Here is a 14,784-nt window from a genome sequence, read left to right on the forward strand (position 1 = left end):
CCCTCCTTTCAGAGAGCTCAGTGAGCTCTGCTCAGTTGTCCACCTGCACGTCTGCCACCAGCACCCCTGGATGACACTTTGCCGGGTGCTTAAATTGCTAAAAATTATGTAAGTCACATTTCATTAAGCTGTGCGCTGTGAAACATCTGATAGACTTTGATCTGTGTTAGCACCAAGACTCTATTACACGGATCAGACAGAAGCAGTTTGCTGAAACATATTGACCAAAAAAGCATTATAAAAATGCAAACCTTTTTAAGGGATGGTGAATAAAAGAAAATAAGTCAATAGGAACAGCTTCCTATTAAACATAATGCTAAATATATCGATGTTCTGGGTTTTTTTACTATTTTCTACCTACTAGTCAGGTATTCTACAGACTCAATTTATATCTCTCTTTTTTTGTTTTTGTTTTTGTTGTTGTGGTTATGAATTATATGCAAAATAAGAATTTATTTGGATGGAGAATTGCCCACAAAACTAACAGCAATCTGGCTGTTGGAAAACCCAGAACAACTTTCTTCTGAATTACTGGGCTGACCACTGCTTAACTGGCAATTTTCAGCAGCAGTTCCCAGTTTACTGCGAAGTTAACAATGTGTTTCTTTATTCTTTCCAATAAACAGAATTGACAGCTTGCAAAATTTAAGATAAATCACTTATACAGACTCCCTAAACTGTCCATAGACTCCTTACTGGTAGAAAATTCTTTAGCAATTGGTGGTTGTTTGGGGTTTTTTGGTTGGTTGGTTGGTGGGGGTTTTTTTGTTTTGTTTTTTGTTTTTTCCCCCCCTCAGGACTGCACAAGAAATAGAAAATCAACCAAAGACAGGGATATGTGACTTTGACTTACTGTTATGGCTTTCCTCTAAGAAGAGACAGAGAGAACTTCAAACATTAAAGGTAAAACTCCACCCCAAATTTCCCTGCTCCTCACCCCAGTTCATGTATCTGAAAGGATTTAAGCAGAATCTAGTCACCTGTACGCTGTCAGCAGAATTGCTCTCAGTCTGAAAGTGGTAATTAGGGACTGCAGCTACATGCTGAACAAAACCCAAAGCAACCACCTCAAAGGTTTTGAAAACTGAAAACATTGCTTTTCAGACAGCTTAAATAGATACCTATTAGTGAGACGGAATCTCTGGCTGGGGATTTCAAGGGAATGCCTGTGAAATTCTGAGATTTGAGTTTTAAAACGAGCTCGTCATCTCAAGACTTCCCATCGCCTAATCCATCTCTAACTGGACAATGAGCAAACGGCTTCTGGCAGCTCCTGCTCATTCTGCTGTCTGGTGTGGACCCTGTTTGAAGGTGCTTATCTTTCCCCATGCACTGTCCAGAAAGCCTAAAAGCTCTTTACTTTTTTTAAGGTCCTACAATTTTGTAGGGACTTATCTTGCCTTCCCTGAAAATGTTTCTTTGCTATTCATATACCAATGTGATGTCAAAGTGTAAGAAACTATTGATATATTGTCTGTCTTCAGTTTCTCACTCTGACACAAACTTTCTGCCAGACCTTGAGAAACCACAACATCTTTTAATCCTATTATTCATACTTCTAAATATTTTAAGTAGGATGAGAGTTCCTTTATTTATTTCTTTGTTTTAATGTGCTCGTGCAAAACTTTGAGTACAATAGGTTCACCCTGAATTGGGATAGGGTCTCTCTGACACAAAAAATGAATAGATTTCTGCCCTTTCTGACATACGCTCAAATCTTTCCAGCACTAATATAAAACCAGATGTCCACAAGTCAATGGCATCTGCTATGCACTCCTGCAAACCAAAGGTTTGCTTCTCAACAACTGGAAGCTTAAAACTGCTTATAACCCAGGGCTTCTATCCCGTACAGGGCACGTGCACACACTGTACATGGAAATGGGCATGCAGATACTAGAATGTGAAAAGTTTAATCAGATGAAAGAAACGCCCCAAAAAGGATGATTTTAATTCCTATGGTTAGTAAGTTGGCTGGGAATTTTTAATAAAATTTTGGATTTTATGGAAGCTTTTAGTAATAAAGGTATTATATCTCTGTCTACACTATTGCTAGTGCCAGCCATCATAGACTCTCTTTAGCTCAAATGAACAGCAGCATAACAAATTGAAAAATAAACAAGATGACACCAGCCAGCACTGACCCACAGAGATTTTAATGTATATATTTTCAAGCATTATCACAGTATGGATTTGCAGATGTTCTTTAAGGTATTTCTTTTAGGAATTAACCTTCACGTCACTGCTGATTTTTGTTTTCTTGCTTTGACAGCTTCTGCAGACTGACAACAAAAGTGTCACATCTAATACAACATCATAAACTATTCTGAAGCTTACAGTATCCAACTAATATTTCTTCATATCCATATCATCTGACATTATCTATCCATCATTAAGCTAGTAATTGGAGTGATCTTCGATCCATGAATTGTTCTGTGTTTAATTATTACCTTCTGCAATGAGGAAAATGGAAGCTCAGCAAAAAGAAAGCAGAACCCACATAATGCACATTTTTAATAAAAAGATTTTTAGCCAGTATTTGCTATTAGGAAAATGGGACACGATAACCTTATTTATAACTCTTAGCTCCTATGTAACTGATCATTCATAAACAGAAACTATGATATATTACAGTGATTTTTACACGCTCACATTCTAAGCTTTTCATAATTTTCCTGCTAAGCTTTTGCATTAATTTCCCATTTCAACATTTTATTTCTGTCTTGGGCCATAAAAACATAATTGTTACCACTGAAGTTGCAGCTCTTCTATTCCTAAAAGGCCAATTCATTTTACAAAGCACATCCACTGTACAGCTTCCTGGCCTTCATTTTCCATCATCAAATGTTAACACTACTTGGAGGAAACTTTAAGTTAGGAAAATGCCAATGAATACTGAAGATGGCTCCTATAATAAGGATTTGCTGCTCAGCATAACAAAACAGAGCTTTTATTGGAACCCATTTCCCAGAGTTGAGCTATATGATCTACAAGCTATTAAAAAAGTAGATTATGTTTTCCACAGCACCATGGGTATAGGAGAGTTAATTTCCACAGCAAACAATACAACGAGATGAAGTAGACAGTAACTAATGCAAACTGTTCCAAAGCCAGCGAGTAGTCCAAGTTCTTATATGTCCTCAATGTTTCTACATCTGGATCTATTACAAAAAAGTACCAAGAAAAGGAAAGTTTATAATTTTTTTTTTTTGAAAGCATACATGGTTCAAAATAAGTTGGGTTTAACATATAATGTAAGATTTACTTTTATTTTTTTGGAAAAAATGGGCATGATCCATTCTTTGGATCTTCTTACCAATTAATTAAAAATAGTATCTGTAACACTACTGTTACAGTTGGTGTAAGTCTGTGTAATACTGTTGACTCTAAAGGTCCCAGAGGCCCTGGGATTCTGAGGAGACGATACATGTTTGTGAAAGTGACACATGAGATTTACTGGTATAGGGAAAGAATAGGATAGGACAGCATTTTCTCACAACATTTCATAATCTCACACTCACAAAATATAGGTAAAGGATCTCATCTTCATGATGCACAGTCATCACCATGTGTTTTAAAAATAGTCTTCATGAATCACATCATAAAGAACAAGAAAATATAGATAAAAATAAGAATGACTGTAGAAGGAAAAAAGGCATAAAAAAAGAATAAATAGCAATAAATATTTGAAGCTCACCATGGTGTACAAAGCTTTTCAAGTGACTTTAAAGCTTCTGACAAACAGCTCCAAGGGAAAACTGTAAAATGGACGATCGGAATATTAAGGTGAACTTGATCGACTAATGCAAGGTTTAAAAATTACTTTCACCACAGGGGGAAATTTGGATAAAGTAAAACTTATTTAATGATCTGTGAAAGTCAGTGATAGATGATGTATTTTTTTTTTTTAAGAGGAAATAATCAATACCTTACCAAATGCAACTTGCAGAGCTCATGCTTCAGTTAGATACAAATTATTCCATGCAACAACACTGTGTTCAGGCATAAGAAAATATAAGTAAGTCTAGTACTTCCTTTGACAAAATGATATTTTTATCATATAGCAAGTAAAAAATGAAGAAAATAAAAACCAGATTCTTTTTTAAAAATTAGTTAACTTAGAAATAGATTTTGAAGCTTTTAAGTCTTTTGATTTCAGTCCTCACTAAAAACCACAATGCACTTGTCATTTCCCACCATACTTGCTTAATGAATTTGAATAACAAAAATTTTAAACCATGGCAATATATTGGCTTTCCTTCAAATTTAATTCATCATATGCTTATTTACTTTGCACCACTATATTGCTAATACCTAGGCAGACAGAGTAATTTATTTAAGATAATAAGAACTCCCTTCACTGTGATGTAACTCCAACGAATCTTGCAGTTAATTTCTCCCTAGAAACTTACTGAAGTGCACAGTTTTGTTTATTTATTTTACTGAAGAAATCACTCTGATTTCTTTTAACTCTTTTCATATAATGAAATGGAACTATTTTTTAAGCACTTTGCATAAAGTAAAAATTATTTTCTCATGACTATTTTTGAGAAGACAGGAGAAATTGACTGGAACAACTTGACAAATTCAATATGAATTTGTGAAATATGGTCAGTTCGAATCTGTATTTTGAGCAGTTTGTTGTGTTGGGGTTTTTTTTAATAAATCAATTATTCTGCCATCAAAATCTGGTTCTACTCCCCAAATGGTCTACTTATTCCCTACTTTCTGATTCATTAAAAGAACCTTTAACATCATCTCATTACCCACATTTTGTGAAATCCTAAAGATTACATCAGTGTCAAATTTGTTCTATTTTCCTTCTAGTTTTTTCTAGGTGAATTTCCTAAGCTCCAAGTCAAAATGTATCAAAGTATTCTTTCCCACCTTTCTGTGCCCAAGAAGCACAATAAGATATGCTTAAAGTAAATAGCTGGCCCAGTATTTTTTTTTTTTCTCAGAATCCTCGAAAAATCCATAAATGTTGGGAAATATCAAACACGTGAAAGAGAAATACAAAATATCTCTTAAAACATAAAATACAGAAACACTGCAACAAACACTGTGGACCCCATAAGTGTTCTGCCCACCTAGTGTGACATCTGTAGCCGGTTACAGCCGATAGCTGTTTCAGTAGAAGATACAACACTATGTATTACTTAGTTATAGAATAATTTTTCTTCAAGTAAGATTTCGTACTATTTTCCTGACACTACAGGTTAGTTTATGCCTACAGGGGATTTTCTTTTAAGTCTGGACTCTCCCGTTATCTTCAATACTGTATGTACTTATGTTTGTATAGATAGACAGGAAAGGAGATAGATAGAGATAGAAATACAGATAAATGATTTAAAAGGTCAGATTTCATTTTGTTCCACATGTAGACCCATTTCAGCCCCCCTCAGCTCATGACTTCCCAGTATATTTCAATAAGAACATTCACTATGATTTTTGGAATGAAACCTTTTATTTTTAAGCAATTATATCAACCGCCACCACTTATATATAAGCCACTACCTTTATTTGTTGTAAAATTTACTTTTATTTCTAAATACCAGATGCACTTACTTATCTGATGTATGTTTATTATCCAAAATAGAAAGCCCATGCAACAAACTTGGCTTGTGTTGAAAGGTCACAAGCCAAGCGAAAACCTTTAGGTCTATTAAACAGTAGTTTAAACTGAACTGTTGTACTTCTTGCTACCTTTAAAGCTCTCTTCATACTTGTGCTCTTTCATTTTATTTTTTCCTCTTCTGTGTTTTCCACTGGGGAGTAAAAGCATCCCACAAACTTTTATATCAGTTCTTTTCTGCATGCCATCTATTTTTAAACCATAGTAGTTACTCTTTGAGAGTATAAATACTTTTCTGACTTCCCTTGCCAACCTTGCTACACTCAGTTTACAAATCCTTAATGTAATACATTAAATACACTTTCCTTTTAACCATTCATAGCCTTGCCTGATGGGCTTATTTGGTGATCTTTTTGTTTCTTATGAAAATAATATAATGAGCAAATATAAAATGTAAATCCTTCATAAAGCTAGACTAATGCACTCAGCAAAACCCAGGAAGACTAAACACTGCAAACACTGTTCCCATTACAAAAGCAGTCAGGAATGAAAACTTGAACAATTATAATCCTAACTCAATTAAACAAAGCAGATAAGCAAACACTTATTTTCCCCATTAAGAATACATGCAAAAGCTTTTGCAGCAGTGTTTTTCACTTCCTACCCAAATCACTCTGATTTTGCATACAAAATCAGATCTGAACTCCTCCTGTAGCTGAATTCATGTTCCTAGCAGGAACAGATTAAAATCATGGAATCATAGAATGGTTTGGCTTGGAAGGGATCTCAAAGATCATCGAGTTCCAACCAAATCTTTTAACACCAGGACTTTGGGCCCAGTCAAGGAGGCATGATCCTCTCAGACTGGAAATTAATGCAATTCACACAAATATATCACAGAGTAGTGACCATTCAGTCTCTTCTGTGCTTGTAAATAGGAGGAGAAGTCCATTTAAATCAAAAAGCATTACCAGTTGAGAAATGCTGATTTAGTTATTCAGTTATTCAAATCAAACTAACGTGGTGATTCTCTGTACATAGTGTGTGCTGTAACAGAGTCTCCTTAAAGAACTTTAGTTCAAGGTGAAGAATGATACCTAAATCATTTGTGTTTTCTTTAAATACTTAGGACCGTATTTTGCAGAAGGATTTTTAACAGCATCTCCAAAATTTAACACTATCTTTGCAATATTAGTAAGTGTCAAAGGAAGTTATCATGCACTTGCATATACAAGTATACTTGAATACATTATGAAAGAGCACACATTGCTGCTGCTAAATTTTGTCAAACCTTATTTCCACCCACGAGTCAGTCCATAAAGGAGGGACACGCTCTTTCTTGCTCAAAACAGCACTCTGAAATCACCAGAAAAGGGGGCATGCTTGAATACTATGGTAAATAATCTATGCTAAAAATCAGTAGCTACTTTGCAGCAAGGAAATTTTAACTTCTATTCTGCTTTGAATCTGCATAAGTTAAAAAAAAAAAAATGCAGCAAATTGGCTCTGAGCAAGACATTACTTTTTTTTTTTTTCCTTACCCAATTTAGGATGGCAACCGTTTCAGACCTAAAAATAATGCATGGAACTTCTTAGGAATTTTAATTTTCTGAAATGAGCAAAATAGGGACAGTCACAAAATGAAGCACAGGCAATACAGAAGACTGAAGAAAGCAGTTCTCAACCGTATGACTATTGTTAACATTTTGCAAGCATTAGCAATAAAGTAAAAATTACTATACTTTTTTCATCATGTTGCATTTCAGCTCATTAAACAAATTACTGTAACTGGAGATTAGTAGGTCACCTCAAATTGTTATAGTACCATCTAGAATTGCCAAGGAAAATCAGGCATCCACTGTAGCCTCCATTTTTAAAGAGCTTGTGATTAAAGTTGAAAGTATGACAAGCCTAACGTGGGAAAGAAATGCACCTTTATAAATAGAATGCTAGGAAGTACAGCGATCACGAACTATATGACACATCCAGGAGCACCCACCACACTCTTTACACTTATTTGGGTGTGGGTGACACTGGATCCCACAATGCACCAAACGCTGCCTCCCGGTTGTTCTCCCAGTTTTCTCACTGGGAGAGGGAATTGCTATAGAGCACAGTAAGGAAGGATGGAGCAGGGCAAGAGGGTACCGAAGGGTGGAGGGAGCTCTACAAAATAGAGAGAATACATCACTCTGAGCAGGTGTCACAGTGGTCATGAAGGCAAGGTCAGATGGGATGCTGCCTTTGCCTTCACTGGCAGCCTCACTTTGCCATCACCTCTCAGCATCCTTGAACATCCAAGCCAAACAATTTAGTAACGCTGAGAAAAGCTGTACTTAAAACAGTGAATCTTGACAGGTCTGCAGCCAAGTCTACCTAGTTACAAAGCAACTTCCTATGGACAGACATACAGCTATGTGTTCAGAAACTAGACTGATTACTTCTTGATACAGGAATATATACCAGATGGTCACACAGGAAACAGCACTGAGAGCTCGAGCACTATGTTCTAAACAGAAAATATTCCATCACAAAGAGTAGGCAGAGAAAGACATGTCTGCTTAGATAAGGTATCTTAAAATTGGGTATATTTACCTATGTACTTACGAGAAATTTTTCTATAAAGAGGAGTGCAAATTACAAGGAGTGCAAACCTCTGCAGTACACCACATTTCTTATATTTCTGATAACAGCTTTTGAACATTCAAAGATTTAGTTAAATGTTCTCGTACCTTTTTTTTTTTTTTTTTTTTTTGTTCAATGCTATGCAAAATCCAGGGGTGATTCTACTTTCAGATGTAACAAGCAACACCTTGTGCAGATTAACAAGATGGATAAAAAATTCAGGAGTACGCAACTGACTTTGAAGCCCAAGCTGCATTAACTTTCAGGATAAAGACAGGCTGCTCCATTAGTATTTGTATCAGCTTATTAACTATTCATTTGCTATTTTGTCCTGAAAATTCTTCTCTGTGATGAAATTGAAAACTAGTAACAAGTTTTGATTTTAAGAAAAAAATAAATTTGATGTTGTTTAAATTTCACTGGAGTGTTTATTTGTCCACTCTTTTTTGTAAACAGAGGCCTTGCTTTGTAGAGCAGTGCCTCAAGTTTTTTTGCTATGACTTGTAAACACTCAGTTAATATGGTTTTAATTTATTTATAACACTTCTGTGCTTAACATGCAAACTTCAAAATCTCTCTCTGAGAACTAGAGTACAAAACAGAACTGGTTACAGTTGCAGGAAAAGGCAAATATCTTTAAAATATGATTAGGCAACTTCCTCCACCACCACCAAAGGCAAACTAACTTGAACTCATAATGATACCACCTTAATTTGTGTTTTCCCGCATGTTCAACATTATGTGTAGCTCTTGCCCCCCTAGGAAAGATAATAACAAAAAATCAGATAGGAGAAGCAAAGATGATCACAGGAGTGGAATGGTTTCAAGCAAGGAATGACTAAGTAAACATGGACTTTTCAGCTTGGAAAAGAAATGACAGGAGCCAGGGTGAAAACAAGCACTACAAGATGGCACTTAAAGTAAGGAATAACAGCCTTGTTGGACTCCTTGCCAGAGGACATTATAGATTCTAAATTTTACATGGGCTCAAGGGAAGACTGAAAAAAACTAATGGAAAATAAATCTATTTAGATTTGCTAAATACATCTAGCTCAGTCCTGAGGCTGGGAAAGTGATCAGAGAAAGAATCTTATTTTTACCCTGTTCTTATTCGTCCCTAACTGTTCACATATGGCAGCTACTGGAGACAACACACTGAGTTCAATGGTCCTTTGCTCTGACCAAGTACAGCCTTTTTTATCTTCTTAGAATCTTAAACTGACAGTTCCTTCCTTTGTATTCAGTGGAAAACTTATTTTGTCTTCACCAAGTTACTTTAGGTGCTTAAACAACCTGACATTTTTACAATACTTGAAATCCTATTTCTTCCTAACTCATGTCCTGATAGGGTAATTTCATTCTGAAGGAGAAATCACCGATAGAAAACTAGGCATTTCTCCTTAACTCCTCTTTTTCTTTTTTTTTTTTTTTCTTCCCCCTCCCTTCTCCAAGCTACTAATTTGTAGGAGAAAGACCAGTGAAAATGTGGTAACTGTGGGGTTCCAAAATGTCCAGCCCTAATTCATCTGTCTTATGGTATGTGCTTGAGGAAAAATAGGCTAAGATCCATGTCCCTCAGACCTGTAATCTCTGCTTTCTTTATCAAATGGAATAGAATTTATAACTGTAGGGATCTCAAGAGTGCTTTTCTCATACCCACTCCTCTTGCTGCTAGCCCAACTTTAGCTTCAGAAGGCTGGAGGCAAGAGAGCTATAAGATGGCTCGTACACATTAAAATAGGCATACATCAGCTTTATGAGCAAGAGTGAAACTCTCTTATTCATTGAGTGTCTGGGGACCGAGTTCTAATAAGCCAATACCAACTTTGGGCAGAACAGCAGAACACCTGTAATTCTGTTGCACTGTGATTTCTGTAACACCTGCTAAAGAAAGCTTGCTAAGAACAAGGAAATTTCACTTAGGACCTTTGTCTCGGATGATGCAACTCAGAATCCTCTTTATCAGGTGACCCTATCATAAAGAAAGTCAGTGACAGGAAAACAATGAAGCATTACAGCTGACATGGCTACAGATATGGATGCAAGGATGTATAGAAAGGGTGCGTTTTGCAGAACATCTCAGCCCTCACTAAGGAGTAAATCTTTTCCATATAGGCAAGAGGCATGCTGTTTTATGCAAGTATATGCTTTGCAGTTCCACCTGAAGGTTAGGTTAATTACTCCCTTCTTTTATCTGCTTTGAAAGATCATTGCAAATTCAGTTCAGGGGTTTTTAATTCATGTTATTTTTGTCTGTTTGATTTACTTGGCTGGTCTTTATACGGTGTTTTCTAAAAAAAATTCTAATCTCATTGCTGATCTTATATAACTAAATCTTCTGTTCAACTGGCCTGTCCTGAAACACAAGCAGCATTGTGCGTTCATGCAGCACAAAAGGCAGCCAAGGCCTGTCATGCACTTTAAAAGGAAGAAGGAAATTAACCAATTAGTAAAAACAACAAACTGCTTCTGCTTATCAAACTATTCCTTTGCTTTATAACATATGGAGTGACAATCAACTTCAGTGATGTCTAATTTAAACCTTTAGTTTAATATCACTTGCATGGTTTCAATTTCAAGGATTTTTTTAATTCTGGATATTTTTAATTCTGAGCTTAATTTCAGAATCTTTAAATGAAATCTTTAAATGAATCTTTAAATGAAACTGAGCTGAAACTGCTGGGGGTTTATGGTTTCACCATTTCAAAGCAGTGTAGGTATCATCCTTTGTTTTATGCTCTGTAAAACAAAATACCTTCACTGTTGGCAAGTCTCTTAAGGACATGACTACATTATCAGATCTGGGACACGTACCAAGTTCCGGGATTTGGGTGCAGGATGCAGCCATGAGATAAACCTGGACCTGTAGATTCAGAGCTCACACAAAAGTGCCCTGAATAGAAACCAGCCCCAGGTGGTTCAGCACATAGGTATGGACATAGACTAAGCTGATTTCTCACAAAACCATAGCAGACATGCCAAGCAAAAATCCTTTATGGTTATGATTTCAGTCAGGTCTTCAAAGAGAGATGTAAATCTAAAGCTTAGCAACCACTTGGCCTATCTTTCAATCTTTTAAACCTCTGTGATCCATTTTGTTATCAATAGGTTTTTCACTATTCAAGTACTGAAAGTGCAGAAATAGGTATGCAGCTAATTCTTGCATAGCTTTTAGATAAAGATCCAATATCCTTCTTTATTTATTATTGGAACAGGGCCTGCCATACTGCCTTGTAAGAGAACAAAGTAGTATGCAGTTCAAGTGCCAGTCAGCATTTTCCCTTTGTGTTTCTGATTGCAGGCTGATTACACAACACTAATGAGAGCTTTCATTTATTTATCTAAATGAACAGAAGCCAAAACACAGAAAACAAAAGAGGTTAAATCTTTAAAGAGATCCCTTTTCCCAGTCGTAATGGGGCTGTGGACAGTGCTCCTTTTTCAACTACAGAAGGAAAGCAGTAGGGGGGATTTGGGGGGAGGGATACATAATGCATTGCACAGGATGAGTTTTACAGTAGCTATCTTCTGGCTCACCTCCCAGATGTTATACCATCCTCTCATCAAGATGAAGGCTCTGTCCCTCACTGACGTTTCTTCTGCAGATAGAAGGCTATTTAACTTCAGCTGTTGTAGCCCTGCTCAGCTTCATTATCTTCAGTGATGCTGTGCTAATGTACAGCGCTAGAGCGTCAGACACTGCTTGCTTTTGGACCCCCTTCTAAAACGAGAAGGTGCTTCTGCTTTTTGAGGATACATATATATATATATATGCTCAGTGATTATTCATAGAAAATAAATAAAGAACACAACAGATAAACGTTAAATGACAAAACTGAAAACTAAGAATACAAATGATGAGACATAGTAGGAGTTTGCTACATAGAATTATTTTGTTACAATGTAAATTTGTAATACGAAGGCAGGAGATGTAGAGATTCTGCAAATGACATCCCAGTTTTAAAGTATTTCATTTGAATTGCTTGGAATTAGCAAAGCTCTCATCTCCCTCACTCTTCAATATTATTTTTAGTAGGTCATGGAGGTGCATATTTTATTCACCTACTCCTAAAGGAAATCTGTGATTAAAAAATAAATAAATAAATAAAAAATTAAAATTAAAACCAGAACTAACTTTCAAGATATTACATTCTGAGATCTGATTTGTCATTAAATAAACAACATATGATGTTAGTCATTTTCATTTTTGTAAAAAGTGCTTAATTATAAAATTAAATAAGGCTTCTTTACACAATGTATCATGTTATGCTCCCTTGCAGAAACCTGAAATGATAGCCACGTTGCACAGCAGCTAACTTAGAGAAGTGGTATCATTACAAGCATTACAGCAGATGCTCATTAACACACCACACTTTTGCCTCCTTGCAGATGGCTGGAATCTCCAGCCCTCTACAAATTATTCATATCTCATCCCTTTTCCTTCCTGTTGTTCATCTGATGCTGCCCCTGCCTTTTTGTTCACACTATGTACTTCCCACCTCTGATCCGCACTGTCAGCTTAAGTCCTGAACTTGGCCTTGCACGTGCCATACCTTGTACGCACATTGGCGTATTTCACTGGTTCAGAAACAACACATTAAGGACCTACAACGGCATCTTTCACCAACATGGGAAATTAAGGGAGTGGAACCTACACCCTCCTTAAGAGACCTTAATGAGGCCACATAACAGCGTCTGTTTTGATCAGTATCTTAATCAGTGCCTAGCCACAGCTATCAATCTGAACCAGCACTAGAAGCTGTGCGGAAGCCTGTTCTGTCACTTTCTTTGTCTACTGCTGAGTTGTGCTGTATCATGGACTTATGGCCTGATGAGCTGAAACATTGTGTTTCTTATATTCCAGAAAATTACCTTTTCTGTTGCATGACTATATCCCACACCCGGGCATTTTCAAGCTTTTAAGAGCATCAGTCAAGGTCATGAAAGTTGTGTGATTACCTCATACGTCATGAGATTAAAAGTAATCTTAAGGGTTATTTTTAAAATGCTTTTTCATTTCTGAGTCTGTAGGGTGCTCACAAGTAAGAGATTTCCAAGATTTTATCCGTGCCCTAGGAAGAAGCAATAGGCTTGCTCTAGTTTGTATTTGTGGCTGCACAGCAAAGGTGACGCTCCTGAGAGTCATCACATTGCATGGACGTTCTGGCATATATCTTCTCCTCCAGCTATGTCCCTTTTGCTCTGCTGTGCTGGCAGCAGGGAAAGACAGCACAAAAAGACTCGGCTAAGTCTTCCGATGAAGAAAGAGATCATTCTTTCCACAGCTTGCAGTATGCCCTGTGAGCACAATAAAAATAATCTATTTACAGTGTATTTTTTGGCAACACTAAAATGCAACCAATGAAAAACTCTAGGCTATAGTCTACCCTGTGTTCACTGCCTCTTCTGTCAATGCATAATATAAACCAGCATATCATCATGTTTTCTTAGTGCCAGCAGATACTGACCTCAGCTAGAAATACATACCTCAGTAAAACGTGATTCTATATACATTCAGGCAAGAAAAGTAGTTATTAGGAAAGCTTGCTATATATTACTATGCATTGATTAAAACTACTATTTTTTCTTCTTGAGACAGCTTTTGTGTTGGTGTCAGGACATCAAAGAACACCCTATCACTTCATCCTACCAAGATGACCACAAAAAAGTAGGACAAAAAGTCATGTTGTGCCTTGATATCCATGGTCTGAGAGTCAGTTCTCATTTTGATATGAAAAGCATCTACTCTTGATATACTAATCTCCTGTGTAAAGATCTTAGGCCACTTTTATAACCATTTTCCAGTAAGAACTGAATGGTTCATTGCTGTTAAACTACCATACATGCTCTGTTGATACTGAATGCAAAACATAAGGAGTACTCCCGAGTCCAGAAGTAATGTTTAATATGATGTGCTAATGTAATTATTAAAATTACATTACATTAAAATTAAATTATTAAAATACATTAGCACTTTCTGCAGGATCTCTAGAATGTGCATCACCCAGGAAATGTTTCTATTTAACAGGATTACATTGAGATAGATTTGAGGTATCACTGAGGGTTTCTTTTTGGAGAAGTACACTCATAACTCAAAGTCAAAAGAGATGCAACCATACAGGCCATACGCTAAAGACATTTAAAATAGTTTAACTCCTGTTTATTTAAATTCAATATTCTCTGGCCAATTAACCAAATTTAAATGCTACTGAAAGGAGTGGCCCTATTAGAAATCTGTCTGTCTGCAAATTTTGGAGGGGCACAAGTAAGCTAATTTACAGGTGAACTTGCTGAGATGAGTGCATATTTCTATCAAAATGAAAGCAGAATATTCAACCTTCACTCATCAATAAGATCTGCAAGAATAAAATATGATAAAATATTGTTAAATTAAGTTTTCTTGATGTGTTTGGCAGTGTTTTAAGTGCTATGAATAGATTTTGCCTTAGAGTAAGAAACCTATTAAGTTGTTGGCCACTCTTGTCACAGTTGAAATCACAAAGGGTGCAAGAGATATTGCAGAAGATGTGGTCTATCACAGAATTCCAGTTAGGAGCCATTCATGATAATAATAATTGTAAACTGTA

Source organism: Grus americana, chromosome 2, assembly GCF_028858705.1.
Source record: "Grus americana isolate bGruAme1 chromosome 2, bGruAme1.mat, whole genome shotgun sequence".
NCBI lineage: Eukaryota > Metazoa > Chordata > Aves > Gruiformes > Gruidae > Grus > Grus americana.